Source organism: Pleurodeles waltl, chromosome 6, assembly GCF_031143425.1.
Source record: "Pleurodeles waltl isolate 20211129_DDA chromosome 6, aPleWal1.hap1.20221129, whole genome shotgun sequence".
In the NCBI taxonomy this organism is placed as follows: domain Eukaryota; kingdom Metazoa; phylum Chordata; class Amphibia; order Caudata; family Salamandridae; genus Pleurodeles; species Pleurodeles waltl.
The window spans coordinates 1146035737-1146054326 of record NC_090445.1 but is presented as its reverse complement, the minus strand read 5'-3'; positions in this window follow the sequence as shown (position 1 = coordinate 1146054326).

Here is an 18590-nt window from a genome sequence, read left to right as displayed (position 1 = left end):
TCTGGCCTTCTTTCAGAATTTTTTTGCGTAGGGGTTTGTGGGTGATGTGGGTGGGTGTTTTATATTGTATTGTGTGTGTGGGAGTGGTGTGTGTATGTGTATCAGGTGTGTGGGATTCAAATCGTCCAATGTGGCTGAGTTTTGTTCGTTTGTGTGTATTCTGACCGCGGCGGTGTGTCCCGCCAATGGAATACCGCGTTTGAATGACCGCCGCGTGGATTCGTGGGTCGTAATGGCATGGGCGTATTTCTGTTGGCGTGGCGGTGGAGGTTTGGTCACCTCCACCTTTCCGCCGAGCGCTGGTCTGGCGGTCGGTTGTGGCTGTCGGATTTTCGGAGGTTTGCCTTCTGCGGGTCAGAATGACCGTGGCGGGTTTCCGCGGCCGCGGCGGTGTTATGGCGGTCTTCTGACCGGCGGTAAGTGCATTTTACCGCCGGGGTCAGAATGACCACCTATGCGTTTAAGATTTTCTCAGATATGTTGGTGGCAGCTGCGCATCGGAGAAGAGAATTGAAAGGGATGATTCCAGCATTTCAAAAGGCGGGGGCTCAGGCTGGACTTGTGCAGCAATCCAAACTTAAAGTGTTTTTTCAGGGTCATTCGAATTTTATTCATACAGTGGATGCTGCTAAATCCTTGCTACATGTAATTCAAAGCTCTGAGCAATCAGGTCCAACAAGGGGGGCAGGGCAGAAAAGACTTAACAAGAGAATGGCAGGGCAACATATTGCACTATGAGGGATGATGATGCTGTAAGAAAATGCGGGTTTTTCTCGATGTCGCCCACAACGCATGTCCAGGTTATTTGCACTTTAGTCTCTTTCCAGTCTGTGGCTTAGGGTGCTATGTCAAGGCACCAGGTTAGGGAAGGATAGGGGCGGGGGTGTGGCCTCGGTCTGCCCGGACAGGAGGGCTCCAGGTGTGGGCCACTGATGGTGAGGGATGGGGGGATAAGGGAGGGGGGATTTGGGAGGAGAGGTTTGGAAACCAGGATTCGTTTTTGTCACTTTAGAGCATCGTTATGCCTATGATAGTGTATTTAACTCCATAGTGTGGGTGATATTATTCAGACTAGGTCAAGGTGTTAATCAATGACAAAATCTTTTCTTCCATTAAGAATACTCTCCTGGAACGTTAATGGATTAAATAACCGTAGGAAAAGGTCCATAATTGAGGAAAGGGTAACCGCTTTAAATCCCTCAGTTATACTTCTTCAGGAGACTCATATTCGGGTTCATAAAGTTCCAGATTTCAACATGTTTCAAAAATTGACTGATTTTAAAGAAGTCGCTGCAGCTTCAGCGGCTCACAAAGGTGTGGCAGTTTTTCTAGCCAGACCCCTCAATGCACAGCCACTTGATTTTTTTTCTGGCCCTGACGGGCGATGGTGTTGGGTCCAGTGTTTAATTGCCAAAGAAAGATTTGTCTTTGTTAGCTTTTATGCCCCTCTGTTAGATGACCCAGCCCCCTATGTAGGCTTGTTTCACTCCCTCTTGCAATTAAAAGGCAAAATTATTATTGGAGGAGACTTTAATTTCCTTCAGGATCCAGTTTTGGATACCACGGTTAGGGGTAAGAAACAACACAAACCCAAAGTTTCAAAAATATTTAAAGATTATGTTACGGTCTTGATGCTTTGTGATCCCTGGAGAACGAGCGCTCCTGATGCGAGGGAATATACTTGTATTTCCACTCGGTTCACAATGCTCCTCTCGCATCGATTTTTTTCTGATATCAGAAACATTGTGTTATAGAACTCAGTCGGTCCAGCACTCTGGTCTTTCAGACCATGCCTCCCTGGTGCTGGAAGTATCTCTCGATTCCAAAGCTCCTATAATTCAGACCAGAAGGTGTTTTTTTAATCTCCAGCTTCTTTTGGATGAGGGGTGGCTACAGATCTCTCAAGCTGAACTAAGGGATTTTTTTTAACGCAATCAGGGATCCTCAACTCCAGCTGTCGTCTGGGATTCATTTAAGGCCTTTTTTAGGGGATGGGTAATTGCCAAAGAGGCAGCTGATAAATCGTTTCTGAGACAACAAATTACTGCACTGGAAGAGGCAGTTCAAAAGTGTTTAATTGCCCATCTACATGCTCCCTCGGATACTAATAGACAGTCTTTTGAAGCTGCTAAGAAGGCATTATCTGATAACTTTTTTAAGAAGGTGGATATAGAATATTGGACTTATAAACGAAAGGTCTACGAAGAGAGTAACTTTACAGGAACATTTTTGGCATGGCAAGCTCGAGATCGTATTGCTGGTAATATCGTACACGCTCTAAGATGTCCTGTCACCGGGGCTAGACATACTGACCCCGAGCCGTCCATAAAGTTATGCTGGAGCATTATAGACAAATTTATAGCTATGCCCCAGTTATCGATCCCAGGACTATTAAGAAATTCCTGAGGGACCTGGATATTCCCAGTCTCTCAGACGAAGACTGTGAAGTTCTGTCACAGCCATTTACGAAGCCAGAACTCCTAGACGTTGTTAAGAACCTTTCCACTGGCAAAACCTGTGGACCGGATGGCTTCCTGGCTGAATTTTATAAGGCTTTTATAAACGCATTAGCAGAGGGTTTTTGACCTTAATTAATGGCCTACTGATGTGCGAGCAGATTCCTAAGACCTGGCACTCAGGAAACGTGGATAGCTTTCCTAAGTAAAACAAGGACAGGGAGGACCCTAATGCATATCGTACAATTTCATTGTTAAACACAGATTACAAAATTATCGCAAAACTTTTGGCCAATAGGCTTAATGGGGTAGTTAACAAACTGGTACATCTCGATCAAAATGGGTTTATAGCCGGCTGCAACTGGCTACCAATACACATTTTTTAGCTGAGGCTCTTGATTATTTTGCCTCCAATAAAGTCCCTGCCATCATTCTTTTGCTAGATGCTGAAAAAGCATTTGACTTGGTTGTATGGGACACGCTTTTTGCAGTTCTGTCCAGCTACAAGGTGCTTTCTCAGGTTACTGCACTAATTCAAAGGTTGTACTTAAATTCAGAATCCATTATTATAATAAACTCAAAGTGCGTCAGCCAACTTCAAATACAACAAGGGACTAGGCAGGGTTGCCCTTTATCCCCCATACTATTTGCTCTTTTTTATAGAGCCTCTAGCCATTAAAATTAGACAAAACATTCAGATTCAACCTCCTTTAATGTCAATGTGAAAGATCAAACTCTATGCGGATGACATTATCATGTTCTTAGATATAGACCGTACTTCTCAGGAAGCGGTTTTTAATGTATTTAATGAATTTGAGCAAATTGGTGGCTATAAGATCAATATGAGCAAGACTTTTATTATTCTTTGCGGCACCTCTCCTATCAATCTGCTTCCTGAATTAATAGGTTGTGTGAATGCCAATCCAAAGAGATATTTAGGGATTTATTTCTCGGCCAATATAGGAGACCTGTACGATCTCAATTTTGCTCCATTACTTTAGAAAACTCAGGCTCTGCTGGCCAGCTGGGGGTCCCTTCCCCTGCCTATACTAGGTCGAATTGCGTTAATTAAAATGTCAATCTTACCACTGTTCAATTTTTTGTTTGCGGCCATCCCATGTGTTTTAACGCAAAACTTTTTCAGTAAACTGTAATCCATATTTCTCCCTTTTATTTGGCAAAACCGGAAGGCTCGAGCCGCATTAAGTATACTATATGCAGATAAAGAAAAGGGGGGATTAGCTTTGCCGAATTTCAAAGACTATTATTTTGCTTTTTTTGCACATTACTGTGCTAGCTTTAAAATGGATCATTTGGCAGGCTGTAGGTTCTTTACTGATTTTCGGGATTTAATATGTAGGGAGTATTCGGAACCCAGCACTCTTGGCGAAATCGCCTAAAAAAGTGCTTTATAAGATTTTCAAATGTTTTTTTAAGAGAAGATCAGACTTCTTTAGAAAATATTCAATCCCATTTTTACATTTTGACACTCCTCTTACACAGATCTGCTGTACTCTGGTGCTCAGCTTAATGAAGACTTAGTAAGGAGATGGGAGCACGCTGGATTCAAGAAAATTGGGGATTTTCATGCCAATGACAACTGGGAAATTCCATTAAATATTCTGTCTGCTGTTAAAAATGACTTCCTGTTGGTTGGATCCTATAATATTTTGTTACATATTTTGAGGGATTTAGACGTCAATTCTATTATTAACATCCAGTCGTTGGTCTCGGAATTGGTGGATCCTCCTGGGATAAGGACTGCGAAGTCGTGGAGAAGGCTTCTGGCAGACAGGGACAAAGCAGATCTTGGGACAAAAGCTCAAAGGAAATGGGCTCGTCAGGAGGGCTTAGAGCTTTCAAGTGAATGCTGGGAGACCATTAATCGTCTGAATTTCTCAGTTCTTAGAGGGGCTAACTGGCACCAAATTATATTTTTCAGCAAATGGTTATTGTATCGAACCCCTGTCTCGAATGGGGACCGGCTATCCCGGTATGTGTTTATGTTGTAAGGAAGTAGGAGTGGCAGGCTGGACTCATGTGATTGCGACATGCTGATGTATACAGGGATATTGGGATGGACTTTTTGAGATGTTAACAACAATGGCGCCGGTTTCCATATCTCCCAGCATTCGGCTGATGACCTTGGGTTACGACCCTGAGGCAAGGCTCCCTTCTAGGTGGGAGAAGCTCGTATTTATCATCACTGCGGTTGCTAGATCTCTTCTGTTGAGAAATTGGCGCTCTGAGCTGTCTCCCACTAGTCAAGAATGGCATTGTAAGATGATGCAAGTCAGGGTTCAGGAAGTGAGATATGCTAGCAGAGTATGTGGTGGTACAAAGTTCTCCCTGATCTGTGGGGATTATTTCTTAGAAAAGCCTGGCTGAATTTGTATATCTGTTTATGGTTAAAAAAAAAATGATTGAATGATTATACACAACTTTTTATTTTTCACTGAAAGTGACAATGTATCATTTTTTGTTTCGATGTTATTTGATCCTGGTGAAAAATAATAAATAAAAAAAACAAAAAAACAAAAAAAAACACAAAAAAAAACAAAGGGTTTGAAGTGCTAAAATCACCATCTTCCCAGCTTTCAGGAACAGGCAGACTTGAATCAGAAAACCACATTTTTCAGCACACTTTTGGCATTTTACTGGGACATAACCCATTTTTATTATTTTTTGTGCTTTTAGCCTCCTTCCAGTTAGTGACAGAAATGGTTATGCAACCAATGCTGAATCCCAGAAAGCTAAACATTTCTGAAAAGTAGATACAATTCTGAATTCAGCAAGGGGTCATTTGTATAGATCCTACAAGGTTTTTCTACAGAAAATAACTGCTGAAGTAAAAACAATATTGAAATTGAGATGAAAAAAGCAATTTTTCTCCACGTTTTACTCTGTAACTTTTTCAAGCGATGTCAGATTTTCAAAAGTAATATGCCGGTATGTCTGCTGGACTCTTCTGGTTGCGGGGATATATTGGGCTTGTAGGTTCATCAAGAACCCTAGGTTTTCAGAGCCAATAAAGGAGCTGCACCTTGCAATGGGTTTTCCTTGTATACCTGGTATACAGCAATTCATTTGGTGAAATATAAGGAGTGAAAAATAGATATCAAGGAAACCTTTGTATTGAGCACCAGATAAGATGTTGAAAGCAATGGTTCTTTGTACATCTCTGAATTCTGTGGTCCCCATACTAGCATGTGAATTACAGGGTATTTCTCAAATAGTCGTCTTTTTACACACTGTCTTACATTTGGAAGGAAAAAATGTAGAGTAAGGCAAGGGGAAAGTTCTGCTATTCTGTGTTCCCCCAAGTCTCCCCAAAAAAATGGCACCTCACTTGCATGGGTAGGCCTATTGCCCGCGACAGGAAACTCAACATGGACACATCACATTTTTACATTGAAGTCTGACCCAGTTGTGGATTTTGTCCTTTAGCCCAACCGGCACATGGGGAAACCTAGCAAACCTATACATTTTTTAAAACAAGACACCAAGAGGAATTCAGAATCTGGTGGCTTCTGGGGCTCTCACCAGGTTTCGTTACCCAGAATCATTTGCAAACCTAAAAATTTGGCAAAAAAAACACTTTTTCCTCACATTTCGGTGACAGAAAGTTCTGGAATCTGAGAGGAGCCACAAATTTCCTTCCAACCAGCATTCCCCCAAGTCTCCTGGTAAAAATGGTACCTCACTTGTCTGGGTAGACCTAGTGCCCGCGACAGGAAATGCCCCAAAACACAATGTGGGCAAATCACATTTTCCCAAAGAAAACAGAGCTCTTTTTGCAAAGTGCCTAGCTGTTGATTTTGGCCTCTAGCTCAGCCGGTACCTAGGGAAACCTACCAAACCAGTGCATTTTTCAAAACTAGACTCCTAGGGGAATCCAGGATAGGGTGACTTGTGGGACTCTCGCCAGGTTCTGTTACCCAGTGTCATTTGCAAACGTCAAAATTTGGCAAAAAAACGTTTTCCTCACATTTCCGTGACAGAAAGTTCTGGAATCTGAGAGGAGCCACAAATTTCCTTCCAACCAGCATTCCCCCAAGTCTCCTGATAAAAATGGTACCTCACTTGTGTTGGTAGACCTAGTGCCCGCGACAGGAAATGCCCCAAAACACAACGTGGGCAAATCACATTTTCCCAAAGAAAACAGAGCTCTTTTTGCAAAGTGCCTAGCTGTTGATTTTGGCCTCTAGCTCAGCCGGTACCTAGGGAAACCTACTAAACCAGTGCATTTTTCAAAACTAGACACCTAGGGGAATCCAGGATAGGGTGACTTGTGGGGGTCTCGCCAGGTTCTGTTACCCAGGGTCATTTGCAAACGTCAAAATATGGCCAAAAAAAACGTTTTCCTCACATTTCCGTGACAGAAAGTTCTGGAATCTGAGAGGAGCCACAAATTTCCTTCCTGCAGCATTCCCCCAAGTCTCCCGATAAAAATGGTACCTCACTTGTGTGGGTAGTTCTAGTGCCCGCAAAACGAAAGGCCCCAAAACACTATATGGACGCATCAAAGTTATCAAATACAAAACAACCTGTTTTTGCGGAAGGGGGGCACCTGCATTTTTGGTACTGGTCTCAGCAGCCATATAGGGACACCTACCAAACCCAAACATTTCTGAAAACTAGACACCCGAGGGAGTCCAGGGAGGTGTGACTTACATGAATCCCCTAATGTTTTATTACCCAGAATCCTCAGCAAACCTCAAATTTATCTAAAAAATCTATTTTTCCCCACATTTCGGCATGGGATCACCGCACCGGGACACATTTCCTACCACCCAACATTCCCCTCAGTCTCCCAGTAAAAATGATACCTCACTTGTGTAGGTGGGCCAAGTACCTGTGACAAGGAAGAGCCAAAAAACATGTCGAAATTGAGGGGGAACCAAAGCGGGTCCAAAAGGGCAGTTTGAAAAAAAACATTTTTAGGCTGACAAATTGGGCAGAATTTTTATTGGTATACATGCAGCAATGCTGGGTGGTAGTAATTTTGTGTATTCCTGCAGATTCCGGAAGGTTCCATCACAAAACTCTGGGAAAATGTGTGATTTCCAGCAAAGTTGGAGTTTTGCAGGGCATTGTGGGTAAGAAAATGGTGGAGGGTGCATGTGAAGCACACCACCCTGGACTCACCCAGATGTTTAGGTTTCAGATGTGTGTAGGTCTTGCAGATTTTTCTACATGGCAGCATGCCAAAGTATAAAAAGTTTAGCCCTCACCATTCCAAGTGGGACAATTTTGACAGTTAGAGAAGCTCTTGTGGCCCAAATGTAAAACCAAAACCCAAAATAATTTAATGTTCTCTGGCTTGCCATGGGATAAGATGTTTTAGTGTGCAGGGGAGAGCTGAAAGACTGTTATCCCCTTCAGTTCGGATGGGGGCATAACTATCCACCACCCCACTATTTTTTTAAATCCCTGACATTTAGAAGGCTTTCTGCCCTCTGGGGAGTGGATCAGGGGTAATTGCCCTATCTGCCCACCAGTGGGCAGAACAACTTTGGACCCATTTTTGGGGTGGGGGTAAGGCCATTCCCCCAACCTCATTTTTTGAAAAACAAATCTTCCCTGGCCTCTGGTAGGTTTCTGCCCACCTTGGGGGCAGATGGGCCTTCCAAACATAGACCGATCTGCCCCAAATGGGGGCAGATATGGCCAACAGTAATGTGTCATCATGGGGAGTGACCCTTGCCCAAAGGGTTGCCCCCCAAACAAAACATACACATACACATATACCAATCCCTGGTGCCCAAGTGGTTTCTGCCCCCCCCCTGGGGGGTGGGCAGAAATGGCCTAAAATAAATTTATCCCCAGGGGAATGACCCTTGCACAAGGGGTCGCTACCCTTGCTTGAAATTGATGCCTAAAAATAAAAATCCCTGGTGACCAGTTGTTTCTGCCCCCCTTAGGGGCATATTGGCCTAATAAAAATAGGCTGATCTTCCACCAAGGGGGGGGGGGCAGAAATGGCCTAAAGATAATTTTACCCCCAGGGTAGCGACCCTTGCCTAAGGGGTTGCTCACCACATATAAAAAAAACAACAACAAAAAATCCCTGGTGCCTAGAAGTTTCTGCCCCCACCCGGGAGGCAGATGGGCCTAATTACAATAGGCCGATCTGCCCCCAAGACAGGCAGAAATGGCCTAAAACAAATTTGCCCCCCCTAAGGGAGCAACCCTTGCCTATGGGGTCGCTCCCCTCACATGGAACTGACCTAAAGAAAAATTCCCTGGTGTTTAGTGGTTGGCCTAATCAAAGGGGGGGGCAGAAATGGCCTAAAGACAATTTGCCCCCCATGGGAGCGACCCTTGCCTAAGGGGTCGCTCCCCACATATAATAAAATAAAATGAACAACAACAAAAATGATCCCTGGTGTCTAGGGGTTTCTGCCCCCCGGGGTAGATCGGCCTAATTATAATAGGCCAATCTGCCCCCAGGGGTGGCAGAAATGGCCTTAAAATGAGTTGCCCCCCTGGGGAGCGGTCCGTGCCCAAGGAGTCGCTCTGTTATGCGTAAATACGACCCAAAAAAAAACTGCTGTTTAGTGGGCATTTCTGCTGCCTGATCGCATTGCGATCGGGCAGCAGAAATGCAGAGAGAGACATGAAAGGAAAGGAAAGGCCTTTTCTTTCCTTTAATGCCTCTCTCGCCCCCTCCACGTGATTGGAGGAGAAATAATTTTGCATTTCTCCTCCAATCCGCACTGCAAGCTGAGCTTCCAGCGTTGTGGGGGAGGCCTCTAATGACGTTAGCGTGTGATCGCGCGCTAACATCATCAGGCGCCACGGGGCAGTCTGGAGGGTGCGGGGTGGAAGGGGAAATGATTTCCCTTCCACCCTACCCAGGAGAGGGGGGTGCCAGGCCCTCAGGGGGAAGGGCCCATAGCAGGACGAGCTGGTCTCGTCCTCGGCACCGTGCAACCGTGGCTGAGGGCGAGACCAGCTCATCCAAGGCACCCAAGGTTTTTGTACTTCATAGTTTGCATGGTTTCTTTTTTAGAAACCTATTCATTTGTTTGATTTGACCTGCCTTGTACAGCGGGATAACGGAACAGTTATTTCCTTCATAATTATGCCTCAAAATATACAGTTTTTGCAACTGACAGGATGTAAAAATCTAGGTAGAAACGCAACTACCGAGCAAAATAATTGATGGATGTACATACTTAAAAAAATCTGAACTACTGGGAATTAAAGGGGGGAATCAAGCACATGTAAATCGGTGTTAGTCTGCTCCAATAGAAACATTTCTGCCCTATCTGCTAGGCCTTGTCCCCTCTGATCGGGACATAGACAACCAAGACAAGTTTTAGTCTTGTTGGGCCTTTTCAGAGATTTGTATCTTGGGACCCTGTGTGACAGTCAGCTATCGGACTTACACCTGGGCATTGGTAAAACACATAGGAAGACTAATGGACTGATTTAGATGGCGGTAATGGGCCTAATAGCACTTTTGTAAGGGAAATGCAGTCGACCGGCTTGGTGATCCGCCCCTCCGATTTAGATGTTGGCTGACCCATTACTGTTCCCCCATCTCAGCCAAGATTTCCCATCCGCCACCACAGAGCCATAGGAAAGAGTGGGGTTACGCCAGTCACACTTACCGCTGTGTAGATTTGAATGTGCATTACCATCAAGCAAAATGTGGCTGTCTGACCTCCAAGTCTGACTTGGCGGATTGGGAGGAAGGGGTGAAAACTCACCTTTTATCCTAATTCCACTTCTGTTTCTGGCTGGACACTACTGGACAACACCCTCCGTCACAGCTGCCACTGAACCACAGAAAAAACACAAACCCCCCCATTGGTGGACATGAAGGTAGAGTCTCTGCATTGCGACTGTATGTTGGGGGGATCACTGCCCATGAGCTTAGGACCACTGCAGACCTATATATGTCACAGTAATTTTTTTAGGTTACTGTGACATGCATACGCTGGGGACACGAGTGGGACAGGCATGGATGGGGATACACTGGTACACAACACAAAGCGCACACATACACAAATGTCATTTGGTGTCATTGTTCATTGGCAAATGAATGCTGGCACCACAACGATGGTACAATCACACCCGTCAACTGTGTCCATGTGTGCATGTTGCAAGGGGACCTGTACCTGTCATGCTGTGCTTCGCGTTGTGTGTGTGCGTCAGTACATGAATGTATGTGTGCGGTGCGATTTGCTGGTTGAGGTGGAGGGATGAGGAGGGAGGGTGTTTTGGTTGTGTCACTATGTGTTCCATTTGCACATGGCATTGATGCTATTGTGTATGCTGTGCAGTGTGTTTCTACATGCAACAGTCAGCTGATTGATGTGTGGTGGTCATTGTCGTGATGTGTGTAGCTGTGATGTTGTGTAAGTGTGTTTGTATAGGTGAGTGTTTAGTTGTGTTGGTTGCTGTGGTAGTGTTGTGTGGAGTGCAGCACCACTGGCGTTTTTATGCTATGGTATGGCAATGTGTGTTGGCAGCATGTACGTTTTGTGGTGGAATGGCAATGGCTAATATTGTGTATGTGGTGTGTTGTGTCATGTGGGATGCAGGGGGACAGATATGGAAAAGGTACAGTGTGTGTGTGTGTGTGTGAGAGACTTACCTGTATTCCATAGCCACTGCCATTGTCTGATGTCCAATGGGTCCCACAATGTCCTCCCTCCGTCAGCAAACCGCCACCGGTACACCACCTGCAGAACTGTAAAATCAAAATACAGCGGGTGGAACACCGTTGACTTGACGGTCTTCTGGGGTCCGCCACTGCAGGGATTTGGCGGTAACGCCACCAAGATATAAATCCAGCCTTAAGACTGCAACTATTTACAGAAGAAAAGATTCCTTTAACCTGAACTACTGGTACTAATTCTGGGTTCGTTCCATCCCATCATTTTGAGCTCCTCAGTGCCACAACAGAAACTGACCAATCACATGCACCTAATGCTGCTACCTGCAAATTGTGGTTATTCAGTATATAAGCAGGCATCTAGTTTCAGCACTTAAACATTTGTGTACCTCTATTAGCCTGCATCTGAGCTCACTGAAGGCCCTTGACATATAGCAGAGATAAGGCAAGAAGGTTTCTGCGTTTCTGCTATAAACATCATTCACTGATTTGACCAGAAACAGCTTGCAGCTGAAATGCTACTGCCCAGTAAGAAAAAATACCCTTTGGTGAGCTTCCAGTGCTGATATTCAGACCATTCATAGTGATGAAAAACGTGTCGAAAGACCGCGGAGGCCATTCTGGCTTTCCCGCTGGGCTGGCGGGCGACCGCAAGAAGGCCGCCCGCCAGCCCAGCGGGAAACCCCTCCCCACGAGGAAGCCGGCTCCGAATGGAGCCGGCGGAGTGGGCATGTGCGACGGGTGCAGTTTGCACCCGTCGCGTATTTCAGTGTCTGCTAGGCAGACACTGAAATACACAGTGGGGCCCTCTTACGGGGGCCCCTGCCGTGCCCATGCCATTGGCATGGGCACGGCAGGGGCCCCCAGGGGCCCCGCGGCACCCCCTACCGCCATCCTGTTCCTGGCGGGCGAACCGCCAGGAACAGGATGGCGGTAGGGGGTGTGCTGCGCCGCCATGGGGGATTCTAAGGGCAGCGGTAAACCGGCGGGAGACCGCCGGTTTACCCTTTCTGTCCGCGGCAGAAACGCCGCGGTCAGAATGCCCTTTGGAGCACCGCCGGTCTGTCGGCGGTGCTCCCGTGGCCGGTGACCCTGGCGGTCACCGGCCGCCAGGGTCTGAATCAGGCCCTGAGTCTCTAATTGGCGGAGGTATGCACACTATTTAAGTAGGGACCACAATCCCAGTCAGGGTAAGTTATTTACACTACCTAAATTAACCTGTGCTCACCCTCTGGTAGCTTGGCACACAGCACCCAGGCGTAACTTTAAGGGTAATGTATAAAGTCTTTGTGCAACACTTAATTACAAAAAAACAAAATAACACAGTGAAATACACCACAAAAAGACTTCACACCGGGTTCGAAAAATAGATAATATTTATCTGATAAAGGCAAGTCCACAATGACAAAAATCCAATTAGTACATCAAAAGATTTGCAATTTTTAATGGTATTAGCTCATTCAAATGGGTAATCAGAGTGCTAACAGCAAAAGCAGGCTTTCCTTTTAGAGGACTTACGATAATGCTAGACTCAGCAGTTCAAAGTATGCAAGGCGGCCCAAGGCAGAAGTTGCCAGGCTCTTGCATCGCCTGGTAACCCTTTGGTTTCTGCGAGTCGGCTTCGGAAGGTGGGGAGTGTTGCTGCTGCTTTGGAGCACCACACATGCACTGGACCCAGGAACAAAGAAGTGCTCCCCATGCTGGAGTCACAGAGGACAAGTAGGGTGGTAAGAGCGCTGGGTCTGGGAAATGATGCAGCGCTCACCGCACTGGAGTTACAGAGGTGAAGGGGATCGGCACCTGTGTTTGGTCAAGGAAACAATGCAGCACTCTCCATACTAGAGTCACAGAGATGAAGGAGCGCAGCACACACACTGGGTCCAGAAATGATGCAGTGCTCCCACACTGGAGTCACAGAGGTGAAGGAGCGCAGCACACACACTGGGTCAAGGAAATGATGCAGCACTCTGCATGCTGGAGTCACAGAGGTGGAGTGTGGCACATGCCCTGGGTCCGGAAATGATGAAGTGCTCCACACAAGCTTGGCTAGAAAATGGGATAATCTGCCAAACGAGGATTCAGGCTTCCCCTCAGAACAGAGTGCTGGTCCTTGGCCAGGGAAACATTTCAGGAAAAAAAGAAATGTAGACAGATAGCCGGGTCTTTCATTTGTGGGCAGGCCAACACACCCTTGGAGTTCTTTAGAAAGTTGTAGTCTGTAAAGGGCAGGTTCAGTGCTTCTCACTGTATAGGTAGCAGGTAGCTGGCTGACACTGCACAGTGTAAAGTGGCAGTCTCTTCTGGCAGCACAACAATCACCAGGCAGCAGGCAACACAGCAAAGCAAGTGGCAATCTCTCCTGGCACCACAGCTCCTTTCAGCTGCAGTCTCCTCAGAACTAGTTTGGGAGGTTTGGGGTCCAGTATTTATATGCCAAAGACCCTTGATGTAGGGGAGACTTCAAAGGAGTTATTTAAAGTGCTAGCCTTGTCTGCAAGACTATCTGTGGTGGGTAATCATTTCTTTGAGTGGATACAGGACACCACCTATTGAAATGTACGTGTGAATTTTCTCCTTCCAGGAAGACACATCAGTATGCAGAAGAGTACAGATGCAGCTGAGTGTCCTGTGTTTGTGGCTGTCTAGAGCAAATTAACACAGTGTACCTGTCACCCAGTCCAGCCTAGACGTGTATCTAGAGACAGGCTAAGGCACATGGTGGTTAGCTTTCTAAAAGTGCATTTTCAGACTTACCATTTAAAATCCAACTTCACCATAAGTTGTGTTTTCAAATTGTGAGTCCTGAGACACTTAAAAGATGTTTTAAGACAATTCCATTATTAACCTATAGGAGAGACAGGCCTTACAGTAATGAAGGATGAATTTAGGAGTTTTTCACTACCTGGACATGGCAGACTAAAAAGTACATGTCCAACTTTTTAAATACACTGCACCCTGCCCTTAGGGCTGACCAGGAGCTACCTTAAGGGTGACTTATATGTAATAAAAAGTAAGGTTTTGGGTCTGGGAATTGTGCACACTTGCTAAGGCCGAAATGGGAGTTTAAAACTGCACACAGGCTCTGCAGTGGCAGCCCTGAGACAAGTTTGGAGTCTACTATAGTGGGTGGAACAATCCGGCCTGCAGGCCCACTGGTACTATTTACTTCACATGTCCCGGGCACACCAAGGGATCTGCACTTTAGGACTGGTCAGCACTGGTAAAGTGCGCACAATACTAAAACCCATGAAAAATTAGTCAGAAAATCAGTAGCCCAGAGGGCAAACAGCTAGGGGAGACCACTCAAAGGATACCAGGTCTAACATGTGTCCTCCTAGCAGAACATTGAGAGAACTACTCAACCCCTTGGAACTTCTCTTCACTAAGGCAGAAAAACCTGGAGAGACCATCAGTATTGGCGTGGCCTGTCCCAGGGAGGTGTTCCACCGTAAAGTTAATTCCCTGTAGGGCGAAGGACCACCTCAACAGTTTGGGATTCTCTTCCCTCATCTGCATTAACAATCTGCGGGGCCTGTGGTCTGTTTGAACCCAGAAGTGAGTGGCAAAAAAGTATGGCCTAAGCTTCTTCAGTTCCCAGACCACAGCAAAGCCTTCCCTTTTAACCATGCTCCACCCCTGTTCTCTGAGAAGTAAGCTCCTTCTGATGAAGACTACAGATTGGTCCAGGCCCTCTTCATTTAACTGCAAGAGCACAGTTCCTGTGCCATGTTCTGAGGCATCTGTCTGAACCACAAATTCTTTTGAGAAGTCTGGGGCCTTGAGCACGGGTGCCGTGCACATGGCTTCTTTTAGGGTGTCAAAGGCTTTCCGGCACGCTTCTGTCCAGATCACTTGACTTGGCTACTTCTTTGAAGTCAGCTCTGTCAAGGGGCAACAATGATTCCATTCCCCTTGATGAACCTCCTGTAATATCCAGTGAGGCCTAGGAGCCCTCTCACTTCAATCCAGGTCTTTGTGGGTTTCCAGGCCAGAATGGTGTCAGTCTTGTGTTGCAAGGGCTGAACCTTGCCGCCACCTACCTGGTGTCCCAAGTAGACCACAGAACCCTGCCCTATATGGCATTTACTGGCCTTGATAGTCAGGCCTGCCCTGTGCAAAGCCTGAAGCATTTCCATCTGGTGCAAATGTGGTCCTTCCAGCTAGAGCTGAAGACTGCAATGTCATCCAGATAGGTGACACTGAACTTCCAGTCAAGCTAGGACCTGGTTCACTAACCTCTGGAATGTGGCAGGGGCATTCTTTAACCTGAAGGGCATGAGTGGAAGTGCCCTTGTGGCATGGAGAATGCACAACACTCTTTGGCCCCATCGGTGTAGGCAATCTGCCAGCCAGACATTAGGTCAAACATGTTGAGGAACTTAGCAGCTCCGAGCCGATCTATAAGCTCATCAGGTCAGGGTATAGGGTGTGCATCAGTCTTGGTGGCAGCATTGAGCCCATGGTAGTCCACACAGGACCAAAGTTCCGGTGTGACACCTGGCAGGGCAGCCTTGGGGATTAGCACCACTGGGCTGGACCAATGGCTGTTTGAGGGATCAATAACCCCAAGTGCCAACACATTGGAGACCTCATCCTTGATGTTAGCCCTCACCTTCTCAGACAACCTGTAAAGTTTACTCTTTACAGGTTGACTGTCCTCAGTATCAATGTCTTGGGTGCACCATGTAGTGAGCTCTGGGGTAAGGGAGAAAAGAGAGGTATACTGCTCCAACAGCTGGCAGCAGTCTCTCTGTTTATCCAGGGTCAGTGTAGCGGAGAGGCTGACAACCTAAACTGACTCATCCTGCTCTTTGGAAGATAGGAGGTCAGGGAGAGATTCACTCTGCAGTGGCAGACCTGAGACGTGTTTAAAGGCTACTGTACTGGGTGTTACAATGACTGCTGCAATACCAGTGGTAGTATTTAATTTACATGTCCTGGGCACACCTAGTACACTTTACTAGAGACTTACCAGTAATTTACATATGCCATTTGTAGATAAGTAGGTGTTACTATATTGTATAGTACAGAGCACCTTCATTTTCGTACTGGTCAACCGTGATAAAGTGCGCCAAATCCTAAAAGCCATAAAAAATGAGTCAGGAAAACAGGAGATCAGGGGGCCAAAAGTTAGGGGAACCACGCCAAGGATGTCAGGTCTAATAGTGGGGCTATTTTAATATATCATGCAGTTCAAAGCACTACTTGGTAATGTCACCTAGTTTTACTGGTATATGCACCCGTTAGTGAACTGCTTCATATCAGTGGTGTCCAATGCAGTATAGAAGGGCCAAATATGCCAGGTTGTCATGATAGCTACATTAAATACATTAACATACACATGACCTAAATACAACTCATTTACATAGTCAGTAGGTGTCATGGGAATATGTCACTGATTCGTCCCTCATAAGCCTATGTTAAACACCCTTCTTCCACAGTGACGTTTAATGAAGACACTTTAAAATCAATTTCATTTAATGTCAGTGAGCCCAACCCTTCCCAAGCATGGCTGAAGTTAAATGCTGATATATGTCTGAAGTACACAAAAAAGTGATGGATGGAATTCTTTAACTGACATAATCCACGTGTAATTACATGATTTGCATCCCAGTCCATCATTTGTGTGCCCACAGTGCCATCTTAAATTAGACCCAGCCATCGACAGAGCCTTCCAATAGGAACAAACCAGCTCAAGCTGTCAAACCAGGTCTCCTTCGAACCAGAACACAAGCAACCCAGGACCGGTTTCTTCGTAGTGGGGGTTCTTCAGTCTGGTGTATCTTGGTTCCAGAGGCACAGTGAACACAGGACCCATGTCTGGGCATATTCGGCATACTTAGGTCACAGGGCCTAGGGCCATTCTAACAACAAATTTGTGTCATTTCCTACGCCAATGTGGCATTAGATGGCCAAAAATGCTGCGCCATATTTACAAAGTTGCACTATGCATGCATTCCACCACTTTGTAATCCTTGGAGCTACATTACACCTGTGCCAGGCATAATAAATGCAAAGGGGGTGTTCCCCCATTAGGGGGGACCAAAAAATCGAAGAGATTTATTTGTGTCATTTTCTTCAGCACTTTTAACGTCTGCACTGAGCAGGTGTTAAAAGGAGGGTCCCATTGGTTACAATGGGCCTCTAGGTGCATTGCAGGATTTACGTCAAAATTTGTGACGCTAATCCTACAAAGCACCGAACTACCGTAACAAATTCTGACTCTACTTCTGTAACTACCGCAATGGTGCGTTGTATCTTAAATATGGCGCACACATGGTGGCCTTAGAAGGACGTAAGGGGCGCAAGAAAAGTGTCACTACACTAGGTGTACAAATATGCCCCAGCAGTAATGCTTTAGAGACCATCCTGCAAATCGTTAGCATATTCTACATGTCCTGTTTTTAATAAGTCAAAGGAAAGGGAAGGATTTAGGCTGTACAGAGAAAATATACTATGTGCTTCTGCACAACCCAACGACATGTTTGCTTCCCAAAAGCCCAGCAGTCTAGTAGTGCTTTCATGTGTATAACTACGCTTTTGTTGCATAAAGCAACTGTAGCTGTTTTGATCAAGATCACCGCTCACAGGTGTCTGCGGAATGGAGGCGTACAGATGAACTGTGCAGGTATGATTCCATTTTCTTTTGTTTTTATTTTTATGCAGATGAAGTCATCATGATGCCATCTAAAGAAGCTTCAAATCAGGATGATTTGTTAATTAAATAATCACTGACTTATTCTAAAGAAATACTGGAATGGCATTTTTTTATTACCTTATTTCCAAAAAAGAAGTTGCAAGACTTAAGGTAAGATACTTGACATTTGTTTTCTTACATTATTGGGATAGGTTCAGCATGACAATTGTTTATCATTAGGAGCAACCTTGCTCCTCACTGGAGTCACAGAGGTGAAGGAGCGCAGCACACACACTGGGTCAAGGAAATGATGCAGCACTCTGCATGCTGGAGTCACAGAGGTGAAGTGTGGCACATGCCCTGGGTCCGGAAATGATGAAGTGCTCCACACAAGCTTGGCTAGAAAATGGGATAATCTGCCAAACGAGGATTCAGGCTTCCCCTCAGAACAGAGTGCTGGTCCTTGGCCAGGGAAACATTTCAGGAAAAAAAGAAATGTAGACAGATAGCCGGGTCTTTCATTTGTGGGCAGGCCAACACACCCTTGGAGTTCTTTAGAAAGTTGTAGTCTGTAAAGGGCAGGTTCAGTGCTTCTCACTGTATAGGTAGCAGGTAGCTGGCTGACACTGCACAGTGTAAAGTGGCAGTCTCTTCTGGCAGCACAACAATCACCAGGCAGCAGGCAACACAGCAAAGCAAGTGGCAATCTCTCCTGGCACCACAGCTCCTTTCAGCTGCAGTCTCCTCAGAACTAGTTTGGGAGGTTTGGGGTCCAGTATTTATATGCCAAAGACCCTTGATGTAGGGGAGACTTCAAAGGAGTTATTTAAAGTCCTAGCCTTGTCTGCAAGACTATCTGTGGTGGGTA